The sequence below is a fragment of the Bos taurus genome, chromosome 17 (assembly GCF_002263795.3).
Source record: "Bos taurus isolate L1 Dominette 01449 registration number 42190680 breed Hereford chromosome 17, ARS-UCD2.0, whole genome shotgun sequence".
Classification (NCBI taxonomy): Eukaryota; Metazoa; Chordata; class Mammalia; order Artiodactyla; family Bovidae; genus Bos; species Bos taurus.
This window is the reverse complement of record NC_037344.1, coordinates 31827440-31852599: the sequence shown is the minus strand read 5'-3', so window position 1 is coordinate 31852599 and position 25160 is coordinate 31827440. Positions and strand designations below refer to the sequence as shown.

At 38.0% G+C, this 25160-nt stretch overlaps 1 pseudogene; it reads left to right on the top strand.

Annotated features, from left to right (window-relative positions):
- The first annotated feature begins 23404 nt into the window (after nt 1–23404).
- On the top strand, nt 23405–24815 carry LOC781055 (monocarboxylate transporter 10-like; annotated as a pseudogene).
- Nucleotides 24816–25160: the final 345 nt, after the last annotated feature.

Below are 25160 nucleotides of genomic sequence, written 5' to 3'. Positions count from 1 at the left end.
GATCATACAGATAAAATATGGCACATGTCTCTATTACTAAAGTTTTATACATCTCTACATCTGTAGCAATAAAACATAATTCACAATTTTTATGTGTATCTTGCTACAATGGTCTGAATAATAACTGGATATAAATTAAAAAAAAAAAAAGCATATCTCTTAGTCAAAGAGAAAACAATTATTTAGACCTCCATGTTATTCTGACCTCATGATAACCTCAGTGAGAATATACGGGCAAAAATGAGAAGCGCTGCTGATACGACTAGGAGTCAGAAGTAATCCACGTGTTAGTAAAACCTGTAATATTTCTCTTCCACTTTCAGAACTGAAACATGATCACATCTGGCTCAGTGTATCGTTGCATTCCAGATGTTAACAGAGTTGGTGTGCTATCACCCTCTTAATCACCTTTCACTAAAGGAAGAAGTCAGGGACTGGTCACCTCAGGCAATTGCTGTAGTTTCACATGTAAGAAACTGGGTGTTTTTGAATGGTTCAAAGTTTGTCCCGTCTTTATATGGCATTAAAATCCTATGCAATGTCATTCATTCAAAGTTCCAACATTTGAGATAGCTTATACCACTCTGTTGGATTATATTTCATTTTTGAATCAGCTAGGAAGTGTTACTTATATTCATTTTACAATACAACATTGCAAGAGCCAAAAATTCATACCCCATCTGTTATGAACTACCAAGTATTCCTGGAGAAGGGCTGAGAATGAGCATACTATGGTCTGGTCATTATAGAATGCCAAGTGATCAAGTGAAGTGTGTGTGTGTGTGTGTGTGTGTGTTTAAAAGGAAGTTTGGTTTTTTTTTTAGCTTTTGATTTTGTTATTTACTTGAAGTAGACAAAAATGTTTAAATGAACACATCACTATCCAAAATTTTGGAATCTGTACTATACATATACTTAAAATAGTATTTGTAACCTACAGATGTAAAGTGGAAATGTAAGCCTTATACTCCTTGAAAATAAAAGGTAAAAATGGTTGAGGATATGAGACTGAAAACTACTATGTTGGGAAAGCAAAAACTTGAAGACTCATTGATTGTTAAATTACAAAACAAGAGAAAATAGGGAAGTATTGATATTCCCTATTTGTGACACAAGAAAAGATGACCTGGAATGTGATGGGTCAATGGTGGGCTAGAGCTACTGAGAGAGGACTTTGATGGAAGTTGAGACTGAATTAAAAAAAGACTGAAAAACAATGGAATGGTAAAAAAAAAAATTATAAATGATAAGGATTGCAGTTTAGTTTATTAGAAGTTACTTTAACCACTAGAGTTCTTGAACAAAAGACTTGGAATAAAAATGGTTATTTTTGAAAAATATATTTTAGAGATTTTATGCAACATAGATTCCCAAGGATAAGAAAGTCATTTACAAGACGTTTAGATGTGCAACTGTATAATCTTGAAAACCAGAGCCTGAATTTTTTTTATATTCAATTTATCTTTGTTTGGGAAAATATCTTGCAATCCTTCTATGAATTGCATGAGGGAGTTTGGAGAAATGGGCTCTGAGAAACCAAGGTAAAAAAGATATTTGCTACAAAGCTAGAGCCTAGTCTGGGAAAATGGTCAAGAGTCTTCAGGACCAATAAGTATCTAACATAGATTCTTCATCGCTTGTAGTGCTATTTGCAAAATCTTTTATTTCTGCAAATTTTAACAAAGCATGAAATGACAATATGTGGGAGTAGAAGGTGCTTTGCAGCATCCATCTATTCAGTTCAGTTCAGTCACTCAGTCGTGTCCAACTCTTTGCAACCCCATGGACTGCAGCACGTCATCAAATCCATGATGCCATGCAACCATTTGATCCTCTGCTGTCCCCTTCTCCACCTGCCTTCAATCTTTCGCAGCATCAGGGTCTTTTCAAAAGAGTCAGTTCTTTTCATCAGGGGGCCAAGGTACTGGACTTTCAGCTTCAGCATCAGTCCTGCCAATGAATATTCAGGACTGATTTCCTTTGATTGACTGGTTTGATATTCTTGCAGTCCAAGGGACTCCCAAGAATCCTCTACAACACCACAGTTCAAAAGCATCAATTCTTTGGTGCTCAGCTTTCTTTACAGTGTAACACTCACATCCATACATGACTATTGGAAAAACCATAGCTTTGACTAGATGGACCTTTGTTGGCAAAATAGTGTCTCTGCTCTTTAATATGCTGTCTAGGTTGGTCATAACTTTTCTTCTAAGGAGTAAGCGTCTTTTAATTTCATGGCTGCAGTTACCATCTGCAGTGATTTTGAAGCCCCCAAAATAAAGTTTATCACTGCTTCCATTGTTTCCCCATCAATTTGCCCTGAAGTGATTGGACCAGATGCCATGGTATTAGTTTTCTGAATATTGAGTTTTAAACCAACTTTCTCAATCTCCTCTTTCACTTTCATCAAGAGGCTCTTTAGTTTTTCTTCACTTTCTGCCAGAAGGGTGGTGTCATCTGAATATCTGAGGTTATTGATATTTCTCCTGGCAATCTTGATTCCAGCTTGTGCTTCATAGAGACTGCGTTTCGCATGATGTACTCTGCATATAAGTTAAATAAGCAGGGTGACAATATACAGCCTTGATATACTCCTTTCCCAATTTTTAACCAGTCTGTTAGTCCAGGTCCAGTTCTAACTGTTGCTCCTTGATGTGCATGCAGATTTCTCAGGATGCAGCTCAGGTGGTCTGGTATTCCCATCTCTTTCAGAATTTTCCACGGTTGTTGTGATCCACACAGTTAAACGCTTTGGCATATTCAATAGAGCAGAAGTAGACCTTTTTCTGGAACTCTCATGCTTTTTCAATGATACAGCAAATACTGGAAATTTGATCTCTGGTTGCTCTGCCATTTCTAAATCCAGGTTGAACATTTGGAATTTCACAGTTCACATACTGTTGAAGCCTGACTTGGAGGATTTTGAGCGTCACTTTATTAGCATGTGAGATGAGTGCAATTGTGTGGTAGTTTGAGTATTCTTTGGCATTGCCTTTTTTTGGGATAGGAATGAAAACTGACCTTCTCCAGTCCTGTGGCCACTGTTGAGTTTTCCAAATTTGCTGGCATACTGAGTATAGCACTTAAACAGCATCATCTTTTAGGAGTTGAAATAGCTCAACTGAAATTCCATCATCTCCAGCAGCTTTGTTCATAGTGATGCTTCCTAAGGCCCACTTGACTTCACATTCCAGGACGTCTGGCTCTAGGTGAGTGATCCTACCAACGGGAATATCTGGGTTGTGAAGATTTTTTTTTTTTACAGTTCTTCTGTGTATTCTTGCCACCTCTTCTTAATATCTTCTGCTTCTGTTAGGTCCATACCATTTCTGTCCTTTATTGTGCCTATCTTTGTATGAAATATTCTCTTGGCATATCTAATTTTCTTGAAGAGAGCTCTAGTCTTTCCCATTCTATTGTTTTCTTCTATTTCTTTGCATTGATCACTGAGGAAGGCTTTCTTATCTCTCCTTGCTATTCTTTGGAACTCTGCATTCAAATGGGTATATCTTTCCTTTTCTCTTTGCCTTTCACTTCTGTTCTTTTCTCAGCTATTTGTAAGGCCTCATCAGACAGCCATTTTGCCATTTTGTATTACATTTTCTTAGGAATGGTCTTGACCACTTACTCCTGTACAATGTCACGAACCTCCATCCATAGTTCTTCAGGCACTACGCCTATCAGATCTAATCCCTTGAATCTGTTTGTCACTTCTACTGTATAATCATAAGGGTTTCATTTAGGTCATACCTAGTGAATGACCTAGTAGTTTGCTAGTGGTTTTCCCTACTTTCTTCAATTTACGTCTGAATTTGGCAATAAGGAGTTCACGATTTGAGCCACAGTCAGCTTCCTCTCTTGTTTTTGCTGACTGTATAGAGCTTTTCCATCTTTGGCTACAAAGAATATTATCAATCTGATTTCATTGTTGACCATCTGCTGACGTCCATGTGTAGAGTCTTCTCTTGTGTTTTTGGAAGAGGGTGTTTGCTATGACCAGTGAGTTCTCCTGGCAAAACTCTGTTAGCCTTTGCCCTACTTCTTTTGTACTCCAAGGCCAAATTTGCCTGTTACTTCAGGTATCTCTTGACTTCCTACTTTTGCCTTCCAGTCCCCTATAATGAAAAGTACATCTTTTTTGGGTGTGAGTTTTAGAAGGTCTTGTAGGTCTTTTTTTTTTTTTTTTAATTTTATTTTATTTTTAAACTTTACATAATGGTATTAGTTTTGCCAAATATCAAAATGAATCTGCCACAGGTATACATGTGTTTCCCATCCTGAACCCTCCTCCCTCCTCCCTCCCCATACCATCCCTTGGGGTCGTCCCAGTGCACCAGCCCCAAGCCTCCAGTATCGTGCATCGAACCTGGACTGGCAACTCGTTTCTTACATGATATTTTACATGTTTCAATGCCATTCTCCCAAATCTTCCCACCCTCTCCCTCTCCCACAGAGTCCATAAGACTGTTCTATACATCAGTGTCTCTTTTGCTGTCTCGTACACCGGGTTATTGTTACCATATTTCTAAATTCCATATATATGCATTAGTATACTGTATTTATGTTTTTCCTTCTGGCTTACTTCACTCTGTATAATAGGCTCCAGTTTCATCCACCTCATTAGAACTGATTCAAATGTATTCTTTTTAATGGCTGAGTAATACTCCATTGTGTATATGTACCATTGCTTTCTTATCCATTCATCTGCTGATGGACATCTAGGTTGCTTCCATGTCCTGGCTATTATAAACAGTGCTGCGATGAACATTGGGGTACACGTGTCTCTTTCCCTTCTGGTTTCCTCAGTGTGTATGCCCAGCAGTGGGATTGCTGGATCATAAGGCAGTTCTATTTCCAGTTTTTTAAGGAATCTCCACACGGTTCTCCATAGTGGCTGTACTAGTTTGCATTCCCACCAACAGTGTAAGAGGGTTCCCTTTTCTCCACACCCTCTCCAGCATTTATTATTTGTAGACTTTTGGATCGCAGCCATTCTGACTGGTGTGAAATGGTACCTCATAGTGGTTTTGATTTGCATTTCTCTGGTAATGAGTGATGTTGAGCATCTTTTCATGTGTTTGTTAGCCATTTGTATATCTTCTTTGGAGAAATGACTATTTAGTTCTTTGGCCCATTTTTTGATTGGGTCATTTATTTTTCTGGAGTTGAGCTGTAGGAGTTGCTTGTGTATTTTTGAGATTAGTTGTTTGTCAGTTGCTTCATTTGCTATTATTTTCTCCCATTCTGAAGGCTGTCTTTTCACCTTGCTAATAGTTTCCTTTGATGTGCAGAAGCTTTTAAGGTTAATTAGGTCCCATTTGTTTATTTTTGCTTTTATTTCCAATATTCTGGGAGGTGGGTCATAGAGGATCCTGCTGTGATGTATGTCAGAGAGTGTTTTGCCTATGTTCTCCTCTAGGAGTTTTATAGTTTCTGGTCTTACGTTGAGATCTTTAATCCATTTTGAGTTTATTTTTGTGTATGGTGTTAGAAAGTGTTCTAGTTTCATTCTTTTACAAGTGGTTGACCAGATTTCCCAGCACCACTTGTTAAAGAGATTGTCTTTTCTCCATTGTATATTCTTGCCTCCTTTGTCAAAGATAAGGTGTCCATATGTGCATGGATTTATCTCTGGGCTTTCTATTTTATCCCATTGATCTATATTTCTGTCTTTGTGCCAGTATCATACTGTCTTGATAACTGTGGCTTTGTAGTAGAGCCTGAAGTCAGGTAGGTTGATTCCTCCAGTTCCATTCTTCTTTCTCAAGATCGCTTTGGCTATTCGAGGTTTTTTGTATTTCCATACAAATTGTGAAATTATTTTTTCTAGCTCTGTGAAGAATACTGTTGGTAGCTTGATAGGGATTGCATTGAATCTATAAATTGCTTTGGGTAGTATACTCATTTTCACTATATTGATTCTTCCAATCCATGAACATGGTATATTTCTCCATCTATTAGTGTCCTCTTTGATTTCTTTCACCAGTGTTTTATAGTTTTCTATATATAGGTCTTTAGTTTCTTTAGGTAGATATATTCCTAAGTATTTTATTCTTTCCGTTGCAATGGTGAATGGAATTATTTCCTTAATTTCTCTTTCTGTTTTCTCATTATTAGTGTATAGGAATGCAAGGGATTTCTGTGTGTTGATTTTATATCCTGCAACTTTACTATAGTCATTGATTATTTCTAGTAATTTTCTGGTGGAATCTTTAGGGTTTTCTATGTATAGAACCTTTCAACTTCATCATCTTCAGCATTACCATTTGGGGCCTGGACTTGCATTACTATGATACTGAATGGTTTGCCTTGGAAATGAACAGAGATCAATCTGTCATTTTTGAGATTGCATCCAAATACAGCATTTCAGACTCTTTTGTTGACTAGGAGGGGTACTCCATTTCTTCTAAGGGACTCTTGCCCATAGTAGTAGATTTAATGGTCATCTGAGCTAAATTCATCCATTCCAGCCCATTTTAGTTCACTGATTCCTAAAATGCTGATGTTCACTCTTGCCATCGCCTGTTTGACCATCTCCAGTTTACCTTGATTCATGGACCTAACATTCGACCTTCCTATGCAATATTGTTCTTTATAGCATCAGACTTTACTTCTGTCACAAGTCACATCCACAACTGGGTGTTGTTTTTGCTTTGGCTCTGTCTCTTCATTCTTTCTGGAGTTATTTCTCCACTGTTCTCCAGTAGCAAATTGGGCACCTTCCAACCTGGGGAGTTCATCTTTCAGTGTCCTATCTTTTTGCCTTTTCATAGTTTTCATGAGGTTCTCAAGGCAAGAATGCTGAAGTGGTTTGTCATTCCCTTCTCCAGTGGACCATGTTTTTGTCAGAACTCTCCACCATGACCCATCCTTCTTAGGTGGCCCTTCAGGGCATGGCTCATAGTTTCATTAAGTTAGACAAGGCTGTAATCCATGTGATCAGTTTGATTAGTCTTCTGTGATTTGGTTCTCATTCTGTCTGTCCTCTGATGGATAAGGATAAGAGGCCTATGGAAGCTTCCTGATGGGAGAGACTGACTGAGGGGGAAACTGGGTCTTGTTCTTATGGGCGGGGCCATGCTCAGTAAATCTTTCATCCAACTTTCTGTTAATGGTTGGGGCTGTGTTCCCTCCCTGTTGTTTGACCTAAGCCCAAGCTATGGTGGAGGTAATGAAGATAATGGTGACCTCCTTCAAAAGGTCCTGTGTATGCAGTGCTGCACTCAGTGCCCCTGACCCTGCAGCAGGCCACCACCGACCCACAGGAGCATGATGGCTAGATATCATCTCAACTTAAACAATTAAGCAAAAGCATCATAAATAAAATGAAGACATTTTGCAGTCTGGTAGAAGGCAATTGCTTTACATACAGAAAAAAAGTGAGTACCTATCTTATAACAAATTATTCCACAAATTAATATTAAAAGGCAATACCTATAAAAATGGTGGGGAAATTAGTTTTAAATTTTTTTCACAGCAGAAAAATATATTATTATAAAATGGCTAGTAAAAATTTGAAGTGATATTTAGGTTTTTTTAGTGCTGTAACTTCTTTTATTGATAAGGAAAAAATAAATAAAATATTATAGTTATTATTCTCAAAATTATTATAAAATATTATATTATTATTCTCAAAGGGGCATTTTGTACAGAATTGGCAGGATTACAGATAGTCTTTATGGCAATGCCATGGTTTTGATAATGATTAAATATCAAAATATCCTGCTGACTTCAAAACCATAAATGAAAGAGGGACACTATTATCAATTCTACATAAATCAAAGGATTATACAAGAGCATTCTGAATAATTGTTAGTCACTCAGTCATATCTAACTTTTTGTGACCCCATGGACTGTAGCCTACCAGGCTCCTCTGTCCATGGAATTCTTCAGACAAGAAATCTGGAGTGGATAGCTATTCCCTTCTCCAGGGGATTTTCCTAACCCAGGGATTGAACTTGGGTTTCCTGCATTGCAGACAGATTCTTTATAGTCTGAGCCACCCATGGACATCTACATGCCACTTCTTATTGCTCAACTCCTATAAAAATGTATTTATTTAACTTACCCTATCAAATTGACCCATTGGTCTTTACTCAAATTCATTACTTTTCTCAAATGAATATATGAAAAATTTAGTTTTGAAGAGAGCCAAGGAGCAAAAACACAAGAGAGTGGTGCTTTGTCTAGGAAGCCAGTCATATTGGTTTTATAGTTTGGTATATTTTGGATTTCAGATGAAATGGGGGAAAAAATGACAGAAATGGTCCCTATGCATTTATTTTCATGGATACCCTTAATTTTCATGGGCATGCCTAACAATGAACTATGTTATAACTGGAGCTTAGGGCTTATTTTAGATATTGGAGTGTAGCTTTATTACAAAGATGGATTTTATCTATAAACATTGCATTTTGATCAACTTTGTACGTTCATGTGTATTAAAATATTGTGCACTAAATGTTTTGCCCCTGTCTGCTATTATATGGTCAAGGCATTTATCAGCACTAGTGTGATTCACTCATGTAAGTGGCACGGGTCAGGGAAAGTTATTTCCTACATTTCTGCCTAATTAAATTTGTTTTTCAGTAAAAAAACAAAACAAAACAAAACATTATTTCACTTAGTTCAAGTTGTAGAAGGAAGGGTAAGCATAATTTAAAATGAGACAAATTATGCGTGCTAAGTCACTTCAGTCACGTCCAACTCTTTGCATTAGCCCGCCAGGCTCCTCTGTCCATTGGATTCTCCAAGCAAGAATACTGTAGTGGGTTGCCATTTCCTCCTCCAGAGGATCTTCCTGACCCAGGGATCAAACCTGCATCTCCTGCATCTCCTGCATCGCAGGCAGATTCTTTACCGCTGAGCCACCGAGGAAGCTCCGATACAAATTACAGAAGTTTTCAAAAAACAGAACAGGACTAGAAAGCTACTCGAAATTCTTTGCATTAGTTTTAAGGCTTTCAGTCTATGTTGGTCAGGTAATGAGTAGACATTAAGTAGACTTTCCAGGTTGCCCAGTGGTAAAGAATCTGCCTGCAGTGCAGAGAAGCGGGAGTTGCGGGTTGGATCCCTGCATTAGGAAGATACCCTGAAGGGGAAAATAGCAACCCACTACAGTATTCTTGCCTGGAAAAATCTCATGAACAGAGAAGGTTGGCAGGCTATATAATCTATGAAATCACAAAGAGTCAAACAGGAATGAACACACACACACACACACACACACACACACGTCCTCCTCTGAGATGCAGACAGACCGCCATCACCATAAAGAATTGGCCCATATTTGAGAACTGTGTTCACTGTGTTGTTAAAAGTAATCTTACCATTAAAGGTGAATGGATTTTAAAATCTTTGGGATTCTGAACCATTCATAGGTTTCATTATGGCACTTCATATAGGCTATAATTAGCAGAGAGCTCTAAATTAATAGAAAAAAAATCCTACCCAAGTGCATAATTTTACATTGTAAACTATTTAGCAGTTACGCTAGAGCCCATTTAAAGGCAGCTTTAAATGGCCCATGGCTGGTTTCCAGGATAAATAAATTAAAATTTGGTTGTGAAAGGATGTTAAGAGTTAAAAACAATTTTAATGAAAAGCATTGGTGGACTCAGCACTACTGAGGGTTTTTTGTTTTGTTTTTTAATTTTTTGTAGGCAATTTGAATGTGACAATACTTGAGCAACAATTTGAACACTAAAAAGTGATGGTTCTAGAGGTCATTTAATTTACATTTATCTATCCCTTTACATTTGGATGGCTTTAAAAAATCATTATCTATCAGTAACTTGATGTCAACAAAAGACCACTAGTATTTTCATTCTCACTTTTTATTCCCTTTGCTTTCATTTTTCCACGATGTTCCTGTTCCTGATATCTAAATGAAGATAACTTTCCTCTATTACCTTGATTTATTAGAAATTGCTGAAAAAATTATAGTATCTAGTGAGTCAGTATTAACAGAAAGCCATTATTGTTTTAAATGCCTTGTTTCCCTCTACTATGAGAGAGAATACATTTGAACCTGGCAATAGTGTTTCGTTCACAAAATCTCTGCCAGCTAAAGTACTACATGCTAGCTTCATTCAGTCTTTTGGGTTATTCCTACTTTCCAGAAAAGGTGTTTTAATTGTGGCTTCTGGCTAGTCTTCCACTGCATGAAAAAAATCAAACAGTAGCCTACATTACTTCCCTGAGCATTCACGTTTCATAAAACATTCATCTCTAAGAAAATATGAAGGAAAATTTTATGTTTCAAGAGCTCATTGTAGCTTTTCAGTATAAACTACTGTTTTTAAGTTGGCTTCTTTATAAATGCTAACTAGTCTTTTAAAGCCAAATTAATCACATTAATTAAAAATCCAAATTAAGTACATCAAAACCCCCCAAAATATTTTTACTAGTAAAGAAATTAATCATATTTTACTATAATTTACTATAATTGAATTCATAGTAACTATTGCAAATACTTATTGACCAGACAACAGTGTTCTGAAATTGTGTGTCAATAAATACTTTCAAAATTTTGATTATTATTTAGTAGTAATAGAAAAGGATACCATCTTTAATAATTAGAAATAAATTATAAATAAATAAAGCCAGTCTAGTTTCAGGTATTATTATATTAATTATTGAATATTCAATCTTTTCCCTTATTCACTTATTTTATTGGCTCACAGAACATTCTAGTAGTTTAATGACTGATACCTTTTGAAAGTAACGTCTTAATCAAACACTGCTCCCTTTTACATGTGGGACTGGGGGTAGGAAATCTTTGTTCAAAAACAGATGAATGACCTCATTTAAATTCTCACCAAATATTTTTGCCTTTGCATTTCTTCATTAGATCCAGATGTTACAGCACGAACTGCCTGTAGCCATTTATACTAATAATCCATGAATTGAGATTTTTTGCTAATAATATAGCAAGCTAAGTTTTTATTGTCATTTTTACTTAAAATGCTAGAAGAGATGGAGGATGATGGCAATTTGCAGTCCACATAGTAGCCTATTTCCAAACCTCCCTCTTTGAATGATACATTAGGAAGTAATAGGCAAGATGTTGTTCTTTCAAAACTTCACTGAGTCATGTGATTTAAAAAAAAAGATTGAAGGACATATTTTACTGATGTATGCAATTGATCAACATGAGAGCAAATGCCAAATAATTTATTACTTAGTCGCAACACTAAACAAAGATCACATTATAAAAAAGACATTACTCATAAATTAAATATATTTGTATATATTTCCATACATATGTGTATAAGAGGAATATGTGGTATGACTTCTTACAGAAGACTGAAGTTACTGTACTTCCCATGTTAGTATTACTATTTAGATGGTATCAAATGGACACAGTACTCATTCATCAAAATTAGTAGTGTCTTATTTTTTAATACATGCTTTTAAATAAATGACAGCCACCTGTGGTCTTTTAGCATAATCCTTCCAAATGAAAACTTACAATTTTTCTGAGACCTGCTGTTTCTATGGAGACTTTAATCTGCTAAGATATTTTCCGATTTCATCTTAGTCTGGGTAGTATTTATTTTTCTCCATCTTAGTTTCATTATAATGACTGACTTTCTTTGCTTTCTGTCTTGCTAATTTTTTTTTTTAATTTGATGCCAACTGTTCCCCATCTATTTTTTTAATCCTAGTCAGAAAGGTACCAGCAATAAGGAGACCTCCACAGAATTATGCCTTAAATAAAAGCTATTAATTTGGATGTTTCTTTCCACTTGATGACACCTTTCTTTCTTTGGAAATTCAATAACATTTACCACAATAATCTACTGACAATATAATAAAATGCTATTATATATAATATAGATAGTTGATATTCATATCTGGTTAGTATCTATATCACAGCAGTTATATTTTATTCAAATAGAAAATCTGAATTATTGTAAAAGTTAAAAATTAATAGAAAAATTAACAGAGACTATTGATTAACATTATATGGAGACAGATTTTGTTAATAAGTTAATATATTCAGTTTTTTACCTATTCTTCAAAAAGAATGAATTTACACATTATAAAAGAGAGAGTAAAGTATAAGATTTGACATTGTTGGGACTTAGGTGGTCCAGTGGACAAGACTTGGTGGTGCTTCCTCTGCAGGGGGCATGGGTTTAATCTCTGGTTGGGGGAGCTAAGATCCTGCATGCCACCCAGTGTGGCCAAAAATAAAAACAAAAAAAAGATTTGGCATTGTTGTCAAGGGGTTTTCAACATTGTTACTTTAAAAAAATCAATAATTTTAGAGAGTATATGTAAAGTACAAGGTAACAGTTTCTCTAAGATTCATAATGGAAAAGATTATCATATGTTAAGCATCAAAGAAGATTCCACAAATTTATAAAATCCTGACAAGTAATATATTGAAAATCAAAATGAAAAGAGTTCAAAGATGACAAATTGTCTTAAGAAAGCATAAAGAAAGATATGGCATGAGAAGTACCAGTGCATATATCCTTCATAATTGTATTCATTCTACTGTCTGGAAACAACTGAAGAAAAGAGAATGTGCAAGCAATTATTAGAAATAAAATGAATTTCCCAACAACACACTGCTATTATAGAGGGCAGCATTTATCAGGAACTTACTATATGCTAGGTACTATTGTACACATGTTAACTGAATTCATACGCAAGTAATTTATGAAGTAGGCATTATATTCCATTTTAAAGATGAGGAAACTATCCAAACAATCTAAGTCACTTATCATAAACTACCCAGATAATTCTATCCTAGAAAGGCTGACTCCAGAGCCCATATTCTTATCTACTACACTATACTTGCCCTAAGCCCTACTTCTTGCCTCCCACAACTGACAGAATACTTTGGATTGGCTGGAATGAAATTACACTTTCTTAGAATACAGTGTGAATGGGGGCTGATATCCCAATTTCCTTGTCTCTACATGCTTCAATTATTCCATGTCCCTTTTATAAAAAACTGTATTTCTCAGTCTCACTTATGTTTTACTTTAGTGGAGCATTTGTTTTCTATCTCTTTCTCTAAAACAAGTGTTTTTAAGAGTCAAAATTATTTTTGAAATACTCATAAATACTAGAAATCCTAATTTCCAAGTAGAATTCACATATCCATACATAAGGTTCTCAGCTGCATATTTCTCCCCATCAATTAACACAAATGTTTGGCTATTGTAATCAATCATATTATTATTGAGAGCCTCAAAATTTACATAATCCATTGATGACAAAGGTTTTATAATTCAATTAGTTCCCAGAAATTTATACTTAATATATTAAAGTCATAAAGTAGGCTGGTAATTTTAAAAACACTTTAATTTACTAATGCTGCATATTTAGCATTTAAATAATATGAGTAATTATAAATAAATAATACAATATTTGAACTTTTATTTTCATATCTTATGATCACTTTAAAATTTTTATTAAATCAAAAATTGCTTGATTTCCAAAAGGATGGCCAATTTATCACATAAGGAGTTAGATGTAAAAACAGGAAAAGAAAAAATTTTACTGTAAACATTCTATCTTCTTTATGCATAATCAATGAAAATTTATCACATTAAAACTTACATAATTTAGTTTAATATCAAAAGTAAAACAGGAATGCTATTTACTGAAAACCATATTTTTTAAATGAAGCTCTACTATTCACTAAGAATACTACATATTGAGATCTATAAGTGGCTATTTTGAAAGTAGGAGTACATATATACTATACAGTTCTAGGAGCATTTATGTAATGAATATAACTTCAATATTTATTGTGTAAGTCCAATAATCACTTTCCAAATTTCAGTCAACTAAGAGGAAAATGATGCGCTAATTAAAGAAATATAAATGTGTAACAAGAAGCAGTAATCTATATATATGTATTGTGCATCTGTTTTATTTCTTCATTTCAAGCACCATGAGCATTTTTTTTTATATATAGGATGTCTCTATTTTCCTAACCCTACACTGTCTACCAAACATTATACTTGAATTTTTATTTACTTCCTGGTTTATATTTTCCTCTGGATTTCCTTTGGCCTACAGCTAAATCTTATATTGTTGAAAATCAGAATTAGAAACTTGACCCTCTTTTTGACTCTGTCTTTCACTTGGCATCAGTATTCTCCCATTCACTATCTTTATAGACATCATATCCTCAGAATCTTCCTTAATTCTAGGACACCAGAAAAGATAAAGGAAACAGATTCTCCTCTCAGATTCTTCATAGGAGCCAGTACCACTGACACTTTAAATTGTGCAGTCACACTGATTTGGAACTTCTGAACTGCAGAATTGTAGGAGGATCGATTTGTATTGTTTAAGCTACTAAAAGTATGATGACTTGTTGCAGCAGAAATAATACAGTCCAAGCACAGAGTCCAGATAGTTTTCTGAGGATGAAGTTCAGAGAAGGAAAAAAAAAAAGAAAAAGAGATAAGTCACTGTGTTGATTAGGTGTCAATATCTGGGTATATTGGTTAAATAAAGCTAGATTATCTGGAGAGGGCTGCTATATAGGTCCTTCTTGATACCCAGCTGCCTCTGCTACACCTATGAGGACCCTGCCTCAGAGCTGCAGTAACGAGAAGAGGCTAACTGTCTATATTGTGATTCATTATCACTCCCTTAGGTGAAGAGAGATAATTCTGAGGTGTGTTCTACATTTTCTCCCAGAGTTGTTTTAATTTACCCAATAATATAATATTTATTAGCTTTTTCTCCTTCCCTTTACTTCCCCCTTCCCAAACTGGTATTCTGGGGATTGTTTCACAAATATAACACTTACACTCAAATTTTTATCCCTCGGTCTGCTTCTGGGAAACATAATCTAAGACACTGTAACAAATCACAATTTAAAAATAATGAATATTCATTCACTAGATATTTTGTCAGTCATAGTTGTCACTTCCTAGGAAGATAAACTAACTCTGGACTGGCCGAATTAAACAAAGAATATATCAAGTAGACACACAGCAGCTCACAGAATCTTTGGAAGAACTAGAGAAGAAAGATTTCAATTAAGCACTCAGGAAGAATTCCCCAAAACTGAGTAGCTACCTAGTGATCACTAGTAGTGATCTAGTGACAGAACTCCTGGAATTGCCACTAGACTCTAGTTGGACTGCTGTTACTTCTGCTGCCTTCTTCTGCTCTAAAAAATTAATTGAACTGTAGCTACTAATGCTGGCTTGTCTGGTGGTGCAGTGGTAAAAAATCTGCCTGTCAATGCCAGAGATGTGGGTTTGATCACTGAGTTGGGAAGATCCCCTGGAGAAGGAAATGGCAACCCACTCCAGTATTCTTGCCTGGGAAATCCCATGGACAAAGGAGCCTGGTGGGCTACAGTCCACGGTGTAGCAATGAGTTGGACACAACAGAATGACGGAGCACAATACAACTACTAATGTCACTGATAAAATTGCCACTTCTGTACTAAGGACATAATTGTACTTACCCTGGTGCTACCCAAGAGAAAAATGTTCTACTACTTCATGCTTCTTATGCCGCTAGTTGATGAGTTAAGTATGAAGTGACTGCATTTGACTGCCAAGACAGAGTTAACATATCTACTTTCTGATGGAAAGGGAGGCTGTGAAAATGAGTGTTTAGCAATCTCAACTTTTTAATAACAACAGGCAATTTCTACTTACCACCAACACTCATAAGGTGGGGAATGTCTTAACTATGAAGAGGGTCCTGATACTATTTGACCAAAAGGAATGTCAATGTTAAGTGAACATTACTTATCTGAAAACACATATGAGAGTTTCTGCCACCTTACAATTACATAATTCTCTGAAACCAAACTCAAAGTTACCAGAAACAATAGAAATTTTAATCATCTACTTGCCCTGATTTGGGATACACCACCTCCATAAGAGTCAATAACTCCAACTTAATATGGTTCTACCATGCTTCCCAAACCCCATTTAAATATCAGAGGAAAACTATGGATTCTTTCTTTATTTTTACTGCATAAGGGAATATTTATTGATGTAGGAAAATATTCACTTTTTAAAATTCATGTGTAAGACAAGACAAGAAAAGGATTACCGTTGTGTGTGATCTCAGCTTTCTCCTCTCTCTACCTGAAAAGAATTCTAACTCTGCCCAGTAGGTTTCTTTCTTTTTGATGTATTATTTTATATGGCATATTGTATGGAATTATCTCCCTGGAAAGGCTCACTAGTGCCAGTAAGAGATATAGCAGGCACATCTCCTAGGCTTGGAATCCCCCAATAGCTGGTCTTATTCAAAAACTGCTTTTCAGTTCTTACTTTATGGTTGCAGCTCTTGGAGAAAATGAGAGACATTTGCAATCACTGCTCATAATTCTCTCATTTCACTGTGTACTTGTTACTGGACCAGTTAGGTTACAGCAGATCTCCTGCTATTCTCAAGAAATTAAAATATAACTGCTCTATTTTGTCTTCAAACCCTGTATTTTTTCCCCAATAACTTTCAAGGGCTATCATGGGTCCTTATATCAAATTCCTTATATCAAAGTCCTGATGCCTTTTCTAAGGTGTCACTTTCCTTTTATCTCCCCACCTTTGCTGGTGGATAGTTCCTTCTTTCACCAAGAGAATACTGACATATCATCACATTCTAGAAGAGAAAAAGTTGGCTTTACCCCATTTCTTAACCTGACACTCAAGTAAAAGCCATAAAAACAGGCCTAAATAGAAATCTTAATGAAACTCCACTGAGGGATTCACATCGCTATGATGATTAATTTCATATGTCATCTTGACTGAATCTTGGGATGCCCAGACAGCTGTTTAAATGTATATTTGTGCATATCTGTGAGGGTTTTTCCTAGAGACTAGCATCTGAACTGGTGGTTTGTACAAAGCAGCCCAATATGAGCAGGCATCGTTGAACCAGTTAAGGATCCAAATATAGAACCAAAAGACAGAAGACTGCTTGACCTGGACATTGGTTTCTCCTGACCTTAGACTGGGACTTACACTATTAGTGTTTCTGATTCTCAGGAATTTGAACTCAGACTAGAATTTACATCTCTGTGTTTCCTGCGCCTCCAATTTATAGATGGAAACTTGCAGAGCTTCTCAGCTTCCATAATTATGTGAGCCAATTCCTTTTAATAAACTAAACACACACACACACACACACTCTGTCTCCCCCTCCCTCCCTCCCTCTCCCTCCCTCCCTCCCTCCCCCCCTCCCTCCCCCCCTCCCTCCCCCTCCCTCCCCCCCTCCCTCCCCCTCCCTCCCCCTCCCTCCCCCTCCCTCCCTCCCCCTCCCTCCCTCCCTCCCTCCCCCTCCCTCAGCTTTGTTTTTTGGAAAATGCTGACTAGTAGAGTCATTCCTAGAGTAAGGCTGACTAAAGACCTTTGTGAAAGTCATTCAGTTGTGTCCAACTCTTTACAACCCCATGGACTATACAATCCATGGAATTCTCCAGGCAAGAACCATTCCCTTCTCCCGGGTATCTTCCCAACCTGGGGATTGAACCTAGGTTTCCTGCACTGGGGGCAGATTCTTTACCAGCTGAGCCACAAGGGAAGCCCAAAGACCTTTAAGCATATAATATTATTACCTACAAGTAACGGATTACTTCCTGGTTCGCTAGAGGCCCCCAAGCCATATTCACCCTAACAACACTTAGAAGGAATCTCCTTCGGTTGGAGGCCATTGTTTCAATTGTAGCTATAGCTGTAATCAGTATGCAAATCAGGTACTCCATAATGTTATCAGCTTTCAAAATCAAAGAAATTAGATGCCTTTGAAATTTTTAAGTACTCTGATGCTGCATTTATTTTACCACAAACACTGCTATCTACAGTAGTAAATTAAAAGAAAATTATTACTATAAAAATATTCTTTGAACTAACCTATTTAAGTGAGTCTCCTTTTTTTTTTTTACTAAAAGAAGTCTGGTGTGAGACACAAAAGATATTCACACAATTTATGTTCACTGCCTCTTCTTCCTTCATTAAGCAACCCTGAAATCATGAGAGTTATTTTGTATCTACTCTCTTCTTTTATCAGTAGAGGAATACTAGAAGTGTTTAGCCTAAGTACACAGAGATGTTTGAAGTTGGTCTCTTAGGAAGATATGCAAAAGTAAGTGTTGGCTTTTCCATTGGATTTCTGAACAGATTTTATTCCAAACTCTAAATGAACAATTTCTTGCTATTCTGAAACTATGGCACAGTTTCCTGTATCTGTGCATTTACTTACACGGTTTCTTTTCTCCTCATTCCCATTATCTTCTCCATCTGTGCTGTCCATTTTCAAGGATCTCAAATTTATTGTGCTCCAAAATACTTCTCTTGGTTCTCTTAGCCAAAGGGAACTGTGCACTTTTAAATCATCATAATACTTTACAAATTCAGCACATTCTGCTTTGAATTACAGCTGTGTCATGCTTGTCCTAGCCTCTTATGGGTCCACAGGCTACCTGAGGCCTGACTCCTTGGGCTTACCTGAGCAGCATATATCAGTTGAACCACATACTCAGAAAATATTTGTTGAAATTATTTGAACTGTATGAATTCTAAATCAGATCATTTAAAACAATAACATGTCTTAAAAAAGAGATCAGACTTTCTGTAGGATTGAGAGAAAACATGTACTTTGGACCGAGGCACATAAGATTGAAATTTTGGCTCTATAACCAATCACCTGAGTGGTAAAAGACCAATTATTAAAGCTCTTCCTAAGTTTCAGGTTCCTAATGTGTAAAATATAAGTGGTAATATTCACTTTTCAGGGCTCTTACCCCACTATCTCCGGAGAAGGCGATGGCACCCCACTCCAGTACTCTTGCCTGGAAAACCCCATAGATGGAGGAGCCTGGTGGGCTGCAGTCCATGGGGTCACTAAGAGTCGGACACGACTGAGCGACTTCACTTTGACTTTTCACTTTCATGCACTGGAGAAGGAAATGGCAACCCACTCCAGTATTCTTGCCTAGAGAATCCCAAGGACGGTGGAGCCTGGTGGGCTGCCGTCTATGGGGTCACACAGAGTCGGACACGACTGAAGCAACTTAGCAGCAGCAGCAGCAGCACCCCACTATCTCATGCTAGTATGAGATAGTATGTGGCAATCACCTGTCATTTGGTATACAAATCTCAGAAATTAGAATTATTATATACATCAGTGTAAATGAAATCCAACAGGTATTTGTGTAAATCCAGTTCGTCTACTATCTGTATGATGTAGAAAAGTGGCAATACTGAAAATAAAGTCAGTTATTTGATACTTCAACAAACATTACAATATTTTTGTTTGAAAATTACACAGTGATAAATACTTCATTAAGCACATTAAAATCAATACAAAAGGGAAGTAGCTCATTAACTATTAGATAACTGACATATATTTGAAATACAGACATTTGTATTGCTCTTTAAGGCAAACACACAGTCATTTAAGCTATGTATCTGTCTTTATTTTGTATGTCAAAGAGGATTGATGAAAGTAAAAAAGCTGAAGAAAAACAAAAATTCTGCATAAAATGCCTAAGAGGTTTTTTTTTTCCCCCCTCTACTCAGTTATTTCTATGCTTTGGAACAGAAACACATTTGAATGTTGTATTGCCTTCAAAGTGGGGAATGACTATTATACATAAAGTCACAATATGTAGCCTAACAATTTTAGAGGAGAGCTAAAATTTAAATTACTGCTGGTACTCACAATTCTGCTGCTCTCAGAAGGATCCAAATGGGACGACTTGGTCAGGCAACTGAAGAATAGTGGAGGATACATCTGTAAGCACAAGAAATAATTTATTCTTTCAGTAATCTATTTCCCAGAGCCCCCAGATTTGCCTGGCAGGTAGTAGCAGTAGTAGTAGTAGCAGTAGTGTATGTTCAGTAATGTCTGACTCTTTGTAACCCCATGAACTGTAGCTTGTCAGGCTCCCCTGTCCACAGGCTTTTCCAAGCAAAAATAGTAGAGCGGGTTGCCATTTCCTCCTCCAGGGTATCTTCCCAACCAGGATTGAACCCAATTCTCCTGCCTGCATCTCCTGCACTGGCAGGAGGCTCCATCTGGGGCACCAGGGTAGTAGGATCTTGATAAATATTTGTTCTGTGGATGAAAAATGATGCCTGCCACATTTGCAAACAAAGAATGCTGTGGCATTCTAGCCATCACCCACAACCTACCAGACCCTGATAGTAAGCCCTGAGGAGCTCAGGAAGGAGAAAAAGGGGCTTTCCTCAGCCACCCACAATGGTGCACCCTGAGGAGACTCAGGATGGGGAAGAACTGGATCCTGGTCTTAGCTAGCCAAGGTGCAAGGAGCCCAGACTTTTGCATCTTTCTATACTTAGAAAAGCTTAAAAAAAAAAAAAAAAGAAAGAAATGTTTTATTTTCTTCTATTAACAGTAATCTTTTGATGTTCTTATTACCTGGTTTATGTTGCAAAACTCCTATATAACCTGGTTCATTCCTTAACCTCTTCAGAATAGTCCCTTAGTGCGATCTGGGAGTATATCTTTCAGGCTATGTGCAAGCTGGGTCCTGTCCGACTCTTTGCCACCCCATGGACTGTAGACCGCCAGGCTCCTCTTTCCATGGGATTTCCCAGGCAGGAATAGTGGAGTGGGTATTCATCCATTTCCTTCTCCAGGGGATCCTCCTCACACAGGATAGAACCATATCTCTTGCACTGGCAGGTGGATTCTTCACCACTGAGCCACCTAGGATGCCTCTTCCAGGATTTACTCCTCAGGAAATTCACCAAATCAAACATAATTTTCAACTTTCAGGTTGTGCATATTTTTCAGTTAACAGCTGAATGACTTATTTAACACATATTTGAAATATAGACAATACACAAAGGTTACTGTGATCAAACTACCAGGTGTATATATATATATATAGATAGATAGATAGATAGACAGACAGACAGATATATAGTGTAAATCTTTTGCTTTATATTCAGATCAGATCAGATCATATCAGTTGCTCAGTCGTGTCCGACTCTTTGTGACCCCATGAATTGCAGCATGCCAGGCCTCCCTGTCCATCACCAACTCCCAGAGTTCACTCAGACTCACGTCGATCGAGTCAGTGATGCCATCCAGCCATCTCATTCTTTGTTGTCCCCTTCTCCTCCTGCCCCCAATCCCTCCCAGCATCAGAGTCTTTTCCAATGAGTTAACTCTTTGTATGAGGTGGCCAAAGTACTGGAGTTTCAGCTTTAGCATCATTCCTTCCAAAGAAATTGCAGGGCTGATCTCGTTCAGAATGGACTGGTTGGATCTCCTTGCAGTCCAAGGGACTCTCAAGAGTCTTCTCCAACACCACACTTCAAAAGCATCAATTCTTCAGTGCTCAGCCTTCTTCACAGTCCAACTCTCACATCCATACATGACCACAGGAAAAACCATAGCCTTGACTAGACGAACCTTTGTTGGCAAAGTAATGTCTCTGCTTTGGAATATGCTATCTAGGTTGATCATAACTTTTCTTCCAAGGAGTAAGCGTCTTTTAATTTCATGGCTGCAGTCACCATCTGTAGTGATTTTTGAGCCCAGAAAAATAAAGTCTGACACTGTTTCCACCGTTTCCCCATCTATTTCCCATGAAGTGATGGGACTGGATGCCATGATCTTCGTTTTCTGAATGTTGAGCTGTAAGCCAACTTTTTCACTCTCCACTTTCACCTTCATCAAGAGGCTTTTGAGTTCCTCTTCACTTTCTGCCATAAGGGTGGTGTCATCTGCATATCTGAGGTTATTGAGATTTCTCCCGGCAATCTTGATTCCAACTTGTGTTTCTTCCAGTCCAGCGTTTCTCATGATGTACTCTGCATAGAAGTTAAATAAACAGGGTGACAATATACAGCCTTGACAAACTCCTTTTCCTATTTGGAACCAGTCTGTTTTTCCATGTCCAGTTCTAACTGTTGCTTCCTAACCTGCATACAAATTTCTCAAGAGGCAGATCAGGTGGTCTGGTATTCCCATCTCTTTCAGAGTTTTCCACAGTTTATTGTGATCCACACAGTCAAAGGCTTTGGCATAGTCAATAAAGCAGAAATAGATGTTTTTCTGGAATTCTCTTGCTTTTTCCATGATCCAGCGGATGTTGGCAATTTGATCTCTGGTTCCTCTGCCTTTTCTAAAACCAGCTTGAACATCAGGAAGTTCACCGTTCACATATTGCTGAAGCCTGGCTTGGAGAATTTTGAGCATTACTTTACTAGCGTGTGAGATGAGTGCAATTGTGCGGTAGTTTGAGCATTCTTTGGCATTGCCTTTCTTTGCGATTGGAATGAAAACTGACCTTTTCCAGTCCTGTGGCCACTGCTGAGTTTTCCAAATTTGCTGGCATGTTGAGTGCAGCACTTTCACAGCATCACATTTCAGGATTTGGAATAGCTCAACTGGAATTCTATCACCTCCACTAGCTTTGTTCGTAGTGATGCTTTCTAAGGCCCCCTTGACTTCACATTCCAGGATGTCTGGCTCTAGGTCAGTGCTCACACCATCGTGATTATCTGGATTGTGAAGCTCTTTTTTGTACAGTTCTTCTGTGTATTCTTGCCATCTCTTCTTAATACCTTCTGCTTCTGTTAGGTCCATACCATTTCTGTCCTTTATCGAGCCCATCTTTGCATGAAATGTTCCTTTGGTATCTCTGATTTTCTTGACGAGATGTCCAGTCTTTCCCATTCTGTTGTTTTCCTCTATTTCTTTCCATTGATCGCTGAAGAAGGCTTTCTTATCTCTTCTTGCTATTCTTTGGAACTCTGCATTCAGATGTTTATATCCTTCCTTTTCTCCTTTGCTTTTTGCTTCTCTTCTTTCACAACTATTTGTAAGGCCTCCCCAGACAGCCATTTTGCTTTTTTCATTTCTTTTCCATGGGGGTGGTCTTGATCCCTGTCTCCTGTACAATGTCACGAACCTCATTCCATAGTTCATCAGGCACTCTATCAGATCTAGGCCCTTAAATCTATTTCTCACTTCCACTGTATAATCATAAGGGATTTGATTTAGGCCATACCTGAATGGTCTAGTGGTTTTCCCTACTTTCTTCAATTTAAGTCTGAATTTGGCAATAAGGAGTTCATGGTCTGAGCCACAGTCAGCTCCTGGTCTTGATTTTGCTGACTGTATAGAGCTTCTCCATCTTTGGCTGCAAAGAATATAATCAATCTTATTTCGGTGTTGACCATCTGGTGATGTCCATGTATTAGTAAAAATTGAAAAAACAAAAAACAAAAAACAGAGTTTCAGTTGCCATGCTGTGGACAGGGAGGCCTGAATCTTAGCTCTACCCGGGTGTTGGGGCTCCAAAGCCCGCGTGGGACTCTCTAGCCCGCTAGCCTTACTTGCCTGCTCCTCCGGCTTTTGGCCCGGAGCTTGGCCCCGCCTACTTGCCCAGTGCTGTTCAAGACGGTCGCCTGTGGTCATGGTGCCCTCCTAGAAGGAGCCCGCCACCTCGTGGGGGATCAGCGAAACTTAACCACTGGGGTCCCGCCTCCTTGGGGGCTGCTTGGCTGCTTAGTCCTGGAGCCTCTGATGGCCGGAGGTGGCCACAGCAGAACACGTGGAAGATAGAGCTGGTGAGCGCTGGGCTCCCTGAGCTCCGTGAGGCAAGGTCGGGCTGGCTGGTGACGTTGGCCACCCTGTGAGGCAACCGGTCCGTGTTCAGCATCCCAGAACGCCTGCGAGGTGCTCTTCACGTCACTGCTGAAGAGCTTGGGGTCCAAGGACAGTGGCAAGATTGTCTTCAAGACAGCTTGGGTAAGTGCTCTCTCCATGGGGATGATTGTCTTCTGCTGCCCGTTAGCGTCTTCACAGAGATGTTTGATTATCAGAAAACAGGTGTGGTGGTTGCTGCTGTTGAGGTTGTTGGACGCTTGCCAGGTTCTTTAATAAGCTCCATTGAGCCTCTATACCTTTTCTTGTGGAATCCTGTTTGCCAGGATTTGCGAAAATCCTGTTTGCCTACCTGCCTTCACTGGTCATTCGGGGGCACTATTTCAAGAAGCTCCTTGGACGGGTGAATGCCACTCTGATCGCTGGCAGCAATGCCTTCCTGGTTTTGTTGCCTTTCCTTCTGAGGGTTCTGACTGACAGCTGGGGCCTCTTTAGACACAGAGACCTCTGCCTCTTCACATTTGTTCTCTTTCTGGCTGGCTTTACTTACGGACCCCTTGCCTTCTGTGTAAAGATGGTGGGACCAAAGGAGCCAACAGATTCTCCCTCTTTTCCCTGAGAAACTTCAGTTAACCCCAGTTCAGTTTTGCCGTCTTCAGGGTGACAGCTTATGTTGTGTCGGCAGTTGGAATATCGGTTGCACTTTTAGGAGACCCTGTGCCTTATTTTCTCTTGAGTTGGCCATGCCTTGCTGGGGTTATTTCAGAAGTGGAGTGCTGCTTCTTAGCCACACTGCGCCAAGACCAAAGTTTTCTTTGACTTGCAAGTTTCCCTTCTGTTCCCTCAGAACCAGAACAGAGGCAAGGTTGGACCACCCCCACCCTCAGCATGCTGAGCAGCCACGGACTGAACTCAGGAGCAAATGGGCTAATGTGAATGAGAGGTTATCACATAACCCTTTTTCCAGCTTCCGCATCTCCTCCTTTAGTCTAGTTTCTTGCCTGGAGAATCCCATGGATAGAGGATCCTGGCAGGCTATGGTCCATAGGGTCACAAAGAGTCAGACACAACAGGATCCACTTAGCACAGCACAGCATAGCACATTTTGTGAATATGAGAAAATTAAAATGCTTTTCACAATCTATAACAAGCAGTTTATATACATAGTTTTATGTTCAATTTTGTTTCCTGCAATAAACATAAAGCATTAGCTGAAGAAACCATGAGCAAATGTGTAAATTCTAGAAAGTTATGATTTTTATATCAACTAGAAAGCAAATTATGATAGAGAAAAATAAGTATTAAACTATACATGATACAATTAAATACTTTGAAATTCTATTTATTTCTGTTTTGGGCTGTACAGCTATATTTTGTTTGTTTTTAATTTGGTGGAATTAATTGTAATTGGACTGACTCATCAAAAGTAGCTATTAATTATACAGGAGACCCTTCAAAAGAAACTTAGCCTATACTGAACCATAGTTTGATTCAGAGCTGTGTGTGAGATGTTTTTAATCTGTACTATATTTTGTGAGTGACCATGGTAACAACTGTGTTACATC